The sequence below is a fragment of the Bufo bufo genome, chromosome 1 (assembly GCF_905171765.1).
Source record: "Bufo bufo chromosome 1, aBufBuf1.1, whole genome shotgun sequence".
NCBI classification, from domain to species: domain Eukaryota; kingdom Metazoa; phylum Chordata; class Amphibia; order Anura; family Bufonidae; genus Bufo; species Bufo bufo.
This window is the reverse complement of record NC_053389.1, coordinates 288,080,179-288,089,477: the sequence shown is the minus strand read 5'-3', so window position 1 is coordinate 288,089,477 and position 9,299 is coordinate 288,080,179.

Sequence of the window (9,299 nt, the reverse complement as noted above, 5' to 3'; positions counted from 1 at the left end):
ACTGGCGTCCAGCCACCGGGTCTAGCCAAAAAGGAGCCCGGGTGCTGAGCAACGAACTGTTGGGCGTACAGGTTTGTCTGCTCCACCATCAGATTCACAAATGGGTCACTGAAAAAAAAAAAAAAAAAGTCCATTTCAGTGAAGCCCACTGTGGGAATCTGGATTCCTGGATTGCCAACAAAATCCAGAATCTCGGGCTCAAAATCCACTGGGGGACACCAGCTAAGTTCACCGGTAGGGGGCGCCGGTGGGCTTATTTGGTGGGCCGGGAAAACCAGTACGAGCCCCAGGGTGGCTCGTACTGGTGTGGGCCACAGGGCCCCTAGCATGTGGGGCCCCCGGCTCTGCCTGGCGGCGCCTCCGCAGCCTTGGGGGCTCATCGTCATCAGATGATGATGAGGAGGATGCAGATGACAAGAGGAACGTGGGGGTCATCCTCATCCTCACTGGGGCTCTCGGAGTCGGAGGCAAGCTGGGCGTATGCCTCATCGGCCGAGAACGTCCAGCGGGCCATGGGTATGTGTGTGTGCGTGTGTATGTGCGTGCGTGTAAAACTTTATTGTATGTGCGTGTATGTGGGGGCATAAAAATGGACAAGTGTTAGAAAAAAAAAAAAAAGTTCAAACTTGCTGATCAGCGGTACAACGCTGATCAGCGGTGGGGCGGGCGATGGGCTAACAGTGGCCGGACGCTAAGAGTGTTGGCCACAGTCAGCGCACGCCAAAAAAAAGTGGTGGTGGGGGGCAAGTCGCAGCACTCCTGGGTGGGTCTAGGGTCTCACAGCTAAGTGCTGTGGACCCCAACCACCAGAAACAATAAATCAGATAAAGTTAAAGGGGCGGTCAATATAAAAGTCACTATTAAAGGGGAGGTCACTGTGAAAGTCACTGTTAAAGGGGCGGTCACTGTGAAAAACACTGTTAAAGGGGCGGTCACTGTGAAAAACACTGTTAAAGGGGCGGTCACTGTGAGTCACTGTTAAAGGGGCGGTCACTGTGAAGGTCATTGTTAAAGGGGTGGGCACTGTGGAGGTCATTGTTAAAGGGGCGGCCACTATGGAGGTCAATGTTAAAGGGGCGGGTACTGTAGAGGTCTCTGTTATGGGGGAAACTGTCGATTTCTTTTTATGACACATGAAAACATAAAATGAAATAGATCAAATATACCCGTGCGAAGCTGGGTCCTTCTGCTAGTCTCTTACAGTTGCAAGAAAAAGTATGTGAACCCTTTGGAATGATATGAATTTCTGCACAAATTGGTCATAAAATGTGATCTGATCTTCATCTAAGTCACAACAATAGACAATCACAGTCTGCTTAAACTAATAACACACAAAGAATTAAATGTTACCATGTTTTTATTGAACACACCATGTAAACATTCACAGTGCAGGTGGAAAAAGTATGTGAACCCTTGGATTTAATAACTGGTTGAACCTCCTTTGGCAGCAATAACTTTAACCAAACGTTTCCTGTAGTTGCAGATCAGACGTGCACAACGGTCAGGAGTAATTCTTGACCATTCCTCTTTACAGAACTGTTTCAGTTCAGCAATATTCTTGGGATGTCTGGTGTGAATCGCTTTCTTGAGGTCATGCCACAGCATCTCAATCGGGTTGAGGTTAGGACTCTGACTGGGCCCACTCCAGAAGGCGTATTTTCTTCTGTTTAAGCCATTCTGTTGATTTAATTCAATGCTTTGGGTCGTTGTCCTGTTGCAACACCCATCTTCTGTTGAGCTTCAGCTGGTGGACAGATGGCCTTAAGTTCTCCTGCAAAATGTCTTGATAAACTTGGGAATTCATTTTTCCTTCGATGATAGCAATCCGTCCAGGCCCTGACACAGCAAAGCAGCCCCAAACCATGATGCCCAACCACCATACTTCACAGTTGGGATGAGGTTTTGATGTTGGTGTGCTGTGCCTCTTTTTCTCCACACATAGTGTTGTGTGTTTCTTCCAAACAAATCAACTTTGGTTTCATCTGTCCACAGAATATTTTGCCAGTACTGCTGTGGAACATCCAGGTGCTCTTGTGCAAACTGTAAACGTGCAGCAATGTATTTTTTGGACAGCAAAATCCATTCTTGTTTAGTGTTTTACGTATCGTAGATTCACTAACAGGGATGTTAGCATATGCCAGAGACTTTTGTAAGTCTTTAGCTGACACTCTAGGATTCTTCTTCACCTCATTGAGCAGTCTGCGCTGTGCTCTTGCAGTCATCTTTACAGGGCTTATGGTAAAACAAAGTTCCAGCACTCACGTTTTCTTGGTAGCTAAAATCCTCGTCTTTATTCAGGCAGTAGAAAATAATGAATAGAAATATAGGCTGGCTCACAGTATTTTTGCATTAAATTTTTTTATTAATACACTAAATTAAATGACTTGTACCATCATACAACATACATACATGCATACATGTTTAAATATAGGTATATAAGTGCGGAGCTCACGCACAATCCTATATATCTGGAGTACTCCTAATAGGACCCAAAGCCACAAAAATATCTCAATCCAGACATCTTTAGCATGGGTTACCTATTTCAAGAAAAAAATTGAAAGAAAAAAAAAAAGAAAAAAAATTTAGAAAAAGGAAATTTTTCAAAATAATTTTGGGGAAAAAATTTTTGAATTTTTTTTTAGGATTTTTATTTTTAAACTTATTTTATTTTATTGTTACAAACAGTATTTTTTATGTTATTGTTCATACTTTGAATATTTATAAACATATGCTGTAAAGTATTGATTACAGATCATTTATATATGGTGGAAATAGGGACTGTGATATGAATTGAGTTTGCAGTTCGATCCGTATCTGCTATTAAACCTTTTCAATACTACAACTTAGTCTATTCAGCATATGTTATAATTTATTCTTGGGTATGTCTATATGTTTTTAGTATATACTGTGTGCATATATATACATAGTGTGATAGAAAGTTATAGGTTGCAATGAAACTGTGAGCAATCACTGCTTATATTGTATAGGTGTGGATTGAGGCTGTGTAATTAGCCCAGTCCACAATCCGACCCACATTTTGTATTAACCTGAAAAAGGGTATTTAAAGTCAAGACTTGTATCTACATTCAGCATTCTATGATTATCTACTGAGGAAGGAACTTGTTTCCGAAACGCGTCTAGTGTGTATAGAGACCAAGGCTGTCGGTGCGGTTTTTTGCAAGAGGAGGACTTTGCTTCAATTTCCAGTTCTTTGAGGATTTTTAAAGTATCCGAAGACGTCCCATACCGCTTTAAAGGTTTGCATTCACTAACTACTCAAAAAGTGGACTACACCTGTGTCACTATTGCCGCAAATCAAGGTAAAACCTTGTAACATCTACTGCTGCCGGCCTGACAGGCTAAGGCAATCACCAGCTCAGCTCAACCAGCTTCCGTTGGTCTGACGGTTTCAGACGCCTGCGTCACTAACCCAGCGATTCATTACCTGGCTGGACACGTGAGACGCTGAGTGAGCTTGTCTGAAATCTTGCTCCGCAAGCGAAAAAGTAAGTGGAGCACTGTCTAACAGTTGCGGCTAAGATCTGTTACAGGTTATGTGAATGCAGAACCTCTCTTGATGAGAATACAGCAAGGACATTTTGTAATCTTTGTTTGAACTTTTGTTTCAATCACCTGGCAAATTGCCATCCATGTCCTGGACATACAAGCGGTTCATTTGAATATCTCTTGCAGCCTCACTCTAGCCATTTGGTCCTATTAGGAGTACTCCAGATATATAGGATTGTGCGTGAGCTCCGCACTTATACACCTATATTTACACATGTATGCATGTATGTATGTTGTATGATGGTACAAGTCATTTAATTTAGTGTATTAATAAAAAATTTTAATGCAAAAATACTGTGAGCCAGCCTATATTTCTATTGATTTGATCTCTTTTTTCAGCTGGTAACTGAAAGGCTGAGCTCCAGTAGTTTGCTGGTGGAGCCTTTTCTTATTTGATAATAGTTTTAGTAGAAAATAATGTACAGGACATGCACCCACTAGTGTAGCAACATTGACGCGTTCCAGTTAAGAATAAGAACTCTGTTCGAAACGCGTCAATATTGCTACACTAGTGGGTGCATGTCCTGTACATTATTTTCTACTGCCTGAATAAAGACGAGTATTTTAGCTACCAAGAAAACGTGAGTGCTGGAACTTTGTTTTACCATAAATGCTACATAGGCTCACCTGCCTGTTCCGTGCATGCGGGTGATCCAGGTGATTAAGTGAGCTGGACTTTTCTTCATGAATAATCTTTACAGGACGGCCACTCCTAGGGAGAGTAGCAGCAGTGCTGAACTTTCTCCATTTATAGACAATTTGTCTTACCGTGGACTGATGAACAGCAAGGCTTTTGGAGATACTTTTATAACCCTTTCCAGCTTTATGCAAGTCAACAATTCTTAATCGTAGGTCTTCTGAGAGCTCTTTTGTGCAAGGCATCATTCACATCAAGCAAACCCAGAACTGGTGTGTGTTTTTTTTTATAGGGCAGGACAGCTGTAACAAACACCTCCAATCTCATCTCATTGATTGGACTTCAGTTGGCTGACACCTCACTCAAATTAGCTCTTGGAGATATCATTAGTCTAGGGGTCCACATACTTTTTCCACCTGTACTGTGAATGTTTACATGGTGTGTTCAATAAAAACATGGTAACATTTAATTCTTTGTGTTATTAGTTTAAGCAGACTGTGATTGTCTATTGTTGTGACTTGGATGAAGATCAGATCACATTTTATGACCAATTTGTGCAGAAATCCATATCATTCCAAAGGGTTCACATATTTTTATATATATACAGTTGCAAGAAAAAGTGAGTTTCTGTCTGTCTGTCTGTCAAGACATTCTTTATGCGCGACCAAAGGACTGGACCGATCTTCACCAAATTTGGTACACAGGTATATCGGGTGTCCGGGAAGGTTTTAGACCGGGTCTCAGCTCTCTAGGACATACCGTTCCTGAGATATTCCTAAAAAATGACCTGCATTAGCCAATAGAAGCCAGCAAGCCTTTCACTTAAATCCGGTCTGCCATTTACACGGTCACATGTCCCTTATTAGCCAATATAAGCTTGCAGGTCATACTCCAGGTTGCCATAACAACTGAGGTTTTAGCAGTTCGCAGGTCCTTAAATATTCAGTCGTATGATGGCACAACTACACTTCTACATGCATGGGGGGCAGGGGCCACTATTAAATAGACGGGCGCTGTGGAGTTCTAAGGGGTGGTCAATGTTAAAGGGGCGGGCACTGGTGGTCACTGTTAAAGGGGCAGACACTGTGGAGGTCACTGCTAAAGTGGCGGGCACTGTGGAAGTCACTGCTAAAGTGGCGGGCACTGTGGAAGTCACTGCTAAAGTGGCGGGCACTGTGGAAGTCACTGCTAAAGTGGCGGGCACTGTGGAAGTCACTGCTAAAGTGGCGGGCACTGTGGAAGTCACTGCTAAAGTGGCGGGCACTGTGGAAGTCACTGCTAAAGTGGCGGGCACTGTGGAAGTTGCTGTTAAAGGGGCGGCCACTATGAAGGTCACTGTTAAAGGGGTGGTCAATGTTAAAGAGGCACTGTGGAGGTCACTGTTAAAGGGGTGGTCAATGTTAAAGGGGCGGGCACTGTGGAGGTCATTGTTAAAGGGGCGGGTACTGTGGAAGTCACTGTTATGGGGGAAACTGTTGATATCTTTTTACGACACGGAAACATAAAATGAAATACATTAAATATACCCGTGCGAAGCCAGGTTCTTCTGCTAGTACATGATAAATGCCATTTGCAGAAGTGAGTTAACCCCTTTAAGCCGTTTCAGCCATGTGGTTGATGGTTTTGCTTGACAGAAAAAATGTAATATGCACGATTATCCTATATGATAACTAAATTGAAACAATTATGAAGACAGTGGCTGCAGAGGACAGACTTAAAATGTATCTAAACGTTCAATAAACTATTGAAATGTAACTTTTTTGGGGGGAGGGTGGTTAAATTTCTTGAAGCAGCATACATACGTGCAGGGGCGGATTGGGAACTTAAAGTGGCCCTGGAAAAAAAAAAAAAAAGTAGCCCCATTTTGAAGAAATGTCCAAATTAATAGAAGGCGGGGTCAACAATACCATAGTGCAAAATACCATCCCAGCAGAACCAAATAACACAGTGTAGCAAAATATACTGCCCCAAAAGCTGGCCCTCTGTGGTGGCCATCAATAGCTACCATCTTCTGTCCTCATCCTCCAGTTGTCTATGGAGCAAGGGCTTAGGAGGTGGGGTGCGGGCCACAGCAGTTGAATTCAGGAGGGCATGTGCGGTCTCTGGCCGGGTACATGAGTACCTGATTCTCACAGCGCTAATTACTGTTGAGAGCTCATTATGTACCCGTCAGCAGCAGAGAGGGGGACTTAGGCGGCCCCCTGGAGCATCGGAAATTTCCCTGTAGGCCAATCTGCCCCTGCATACGCGATTACTGCATCAATACCAACATTTTGTCGCAGCTTAGGATGATTCCGGATGAACAGATCTCATTTCAACGGCAGTGCCCATTTTGCCACTGTTGCTGTCTGTTTGCCCACCATCACGTGCTGCAGCATGTATCATGCCACTAATGCCTCAACCGTCCATTTACGTGTATACAGGTTCCACACGGTTGAAATGTAAAAATGTTTTTTTTTTTTTTTTTTTTTGGGGGGGGGGTTAAATTTCATTAAGCAGTATATATACATCATTACTGAATCAATCCCATTTTCTCACAGCTCAGGCTGATTGCGATGAATACACATTGCCTAGCTGCTGGTGCCCCATCTTGCCAATATTCCTGTCAGACTAACATCATGTTCTGTACGGCTGCTACTGCGACCTGCATCATGCCACTTGCCAACCATCATGTTCCCCAAATACACCTTTTTTTAATCCTATAATACTGCGTATGTTTAACCCCTTCAGGACCCTGCCATTTTTCACCTTAAGGACCAGGCCGTTTTTTGGAAATCTGACATGTGTCACTTTGGAACGCCTTTACTTATCCAAGCCATTCTGATGACACGTTGTACTTCATAATAGTGGTAAATTTCAGTCAATATTTTTAATTTTTATTTAAAAAAAATATACCAAATTTACAAAAAAAATTAAAAAATTGGCACTATTTTAGAAACTACACCCCTCAAGGTATTCAAAACTGATTTTACAAACTTTGTTAACCTTTTAGGTGTTCCACAAGAATTAAAAAGGAAAATGTAGATGAAATTTTAGAAATTGGGTTTTGGAAGGCAGATTTTGCAGGACTGGTTTTGTTTATACCATGTCCCATTTCAAGACCCCCGTTGCACCCCTAGAATAGAAATTCCAAAAAAGTGACTCCATCTAAGAAAGTACACCCCTCAAGGTATTCAAAACTGGGTTTACAAACTTTGTTAACCCTTTAGGTGTTCCACAAGAGTTAATGGCAGATGGAGAAACAATTATGGAATTTCTATTTTTTTGAAATTTTTTCATTTTAATCAATTTTTTCCAGTAACAAAGCAAGGGTTAACAGCCAAACAAAACTCAATATTTATCAATATAGTTTACAGAAACACCCGATCTCTGATCGTAAACTGCTGTACGGGCACATGGCAGGGCGCAGAAGGAGAGGAGCGCCATATGGTTTTTGGAGCGCAGATTTCACTGGGATAATTTTAAGTTGCCATGTTACGTTTGAAGCCCCCCTGATGCACCCCTAGAGTAGAAACTCCAAAAAACTGACCCCTTTTTGGAAACTACGGGATAAGGTGGCAGTTTTGTTGGTACTATGTTAGGGTACATATGATTTTTGGTGCTCTATATTACACTTTTTGTGAGGCAAGGTAACAAAAAATAGCTGTTTTGCCACAGTTTTTATTTTTGTTCATCTGACAGGTTCGATCATGTGCTATTTTTATAGAGCAGTTTGTTACGGACACAATACCAAATATAACAACTTTTTTGGTTGTTTGTTTCAGTTTTACATAATAAAGCATATAAAAAAAAATAAAAAATTATTTTAGTGTCTCTATATTCTGAAAGCCATAGGTTTTTTAGGCGACTGTCTTATGTAGGGGCTAATTTTTGGCGGGATGAGATGACGGTTTGATTGGTACTATATTAGGGTGCATATGACTTTTTGATCACTTGGTCTTACACTTTTTGTGATGTAAGGTGACAAAAAATGGCTTTTTTGACACAGTTTAATTTTTTTTTTACGGTGTCCACCTGAGGGGTTAGTTTGATATTTTTATATAGCAGGTTGTTACCGACGCGGCAATACCCAATATGTATACTTTTTTTTTAAAGTTTTACACAATAAAAGCATTTTTGAAACAAAAAAAATGATGTTTCAGTGTCTCCATATTCTGAGAGCCATAGTTTTTCTATTTTTTGCCCGATTGTTTTATGTAGGGGCTCATTTTTTGCGGGATGAGGTGGCGGTTTGATTGGTACTATTTTGGGGGGCATACGCCTTTTTGATCGCTTGGTGTTGCACTTTTTGTGATGTAAGGTGACAAAAAAATATGTTTTAGCACAGTTTTTATTTTACTTTTTCTACGGCGTTCAGATGAGGGGGTGGATCACGTGATATTTTTATAGAGCCGGTCGTTACGGACACAGCAATGCCCAATATGTCTGATTTTCCTTCTTTTTTTTTTTTTACAATGTTATGTGTTTTATTTTGGGAAAGGGGCTTTTTTTTTTTAAAAACTTTTTTTTTTAAACTTTATTTATTTTTATTATGAAAAACACTTTTTTTTAAACTTTTTATCTTTGTCCCACTCTGGGACTTCAACTTCTGGGGGTCTGATCCCCTCTGCAATGCATTACAATACATCCTGTATTGTAATACATTGCATGTCAGCTTGTATGCTGACAGCCTGCCTGTGAGACCAATCCTAAGGCTAAGTTCACACGAACGTGTGTGATCTGTGGCCGTATTACGGCCCGCAATACACGGCCACAGTTCCGTGTGAATTCCGCATCACGGATGCGGACCCATTCACTTCAATGGGTCCGCTAATCCGGAATCGCGGAACGGCCGCACGGGACAGGACCCCTCGGAAGCACTACGGAGTGCCTCCTGGGGTTACGTCCCGTTCTTCCGTTCCGCAAAAAGATAGAACAAGTCCTATCTTTTAGCGGAACGGCCGGATCGCGGACCCATTAAAGTGAATGGGTCCGCGATCGGATGCGGCTGACCTACAGCCGGCGATCGAGCATTGCGGTCCGCTATTTGCGGGACGCTTCACAGGCACGGGTCACACACGTTCGTGTGAACCCGGCCTAAGGGGCTGGATCTCAC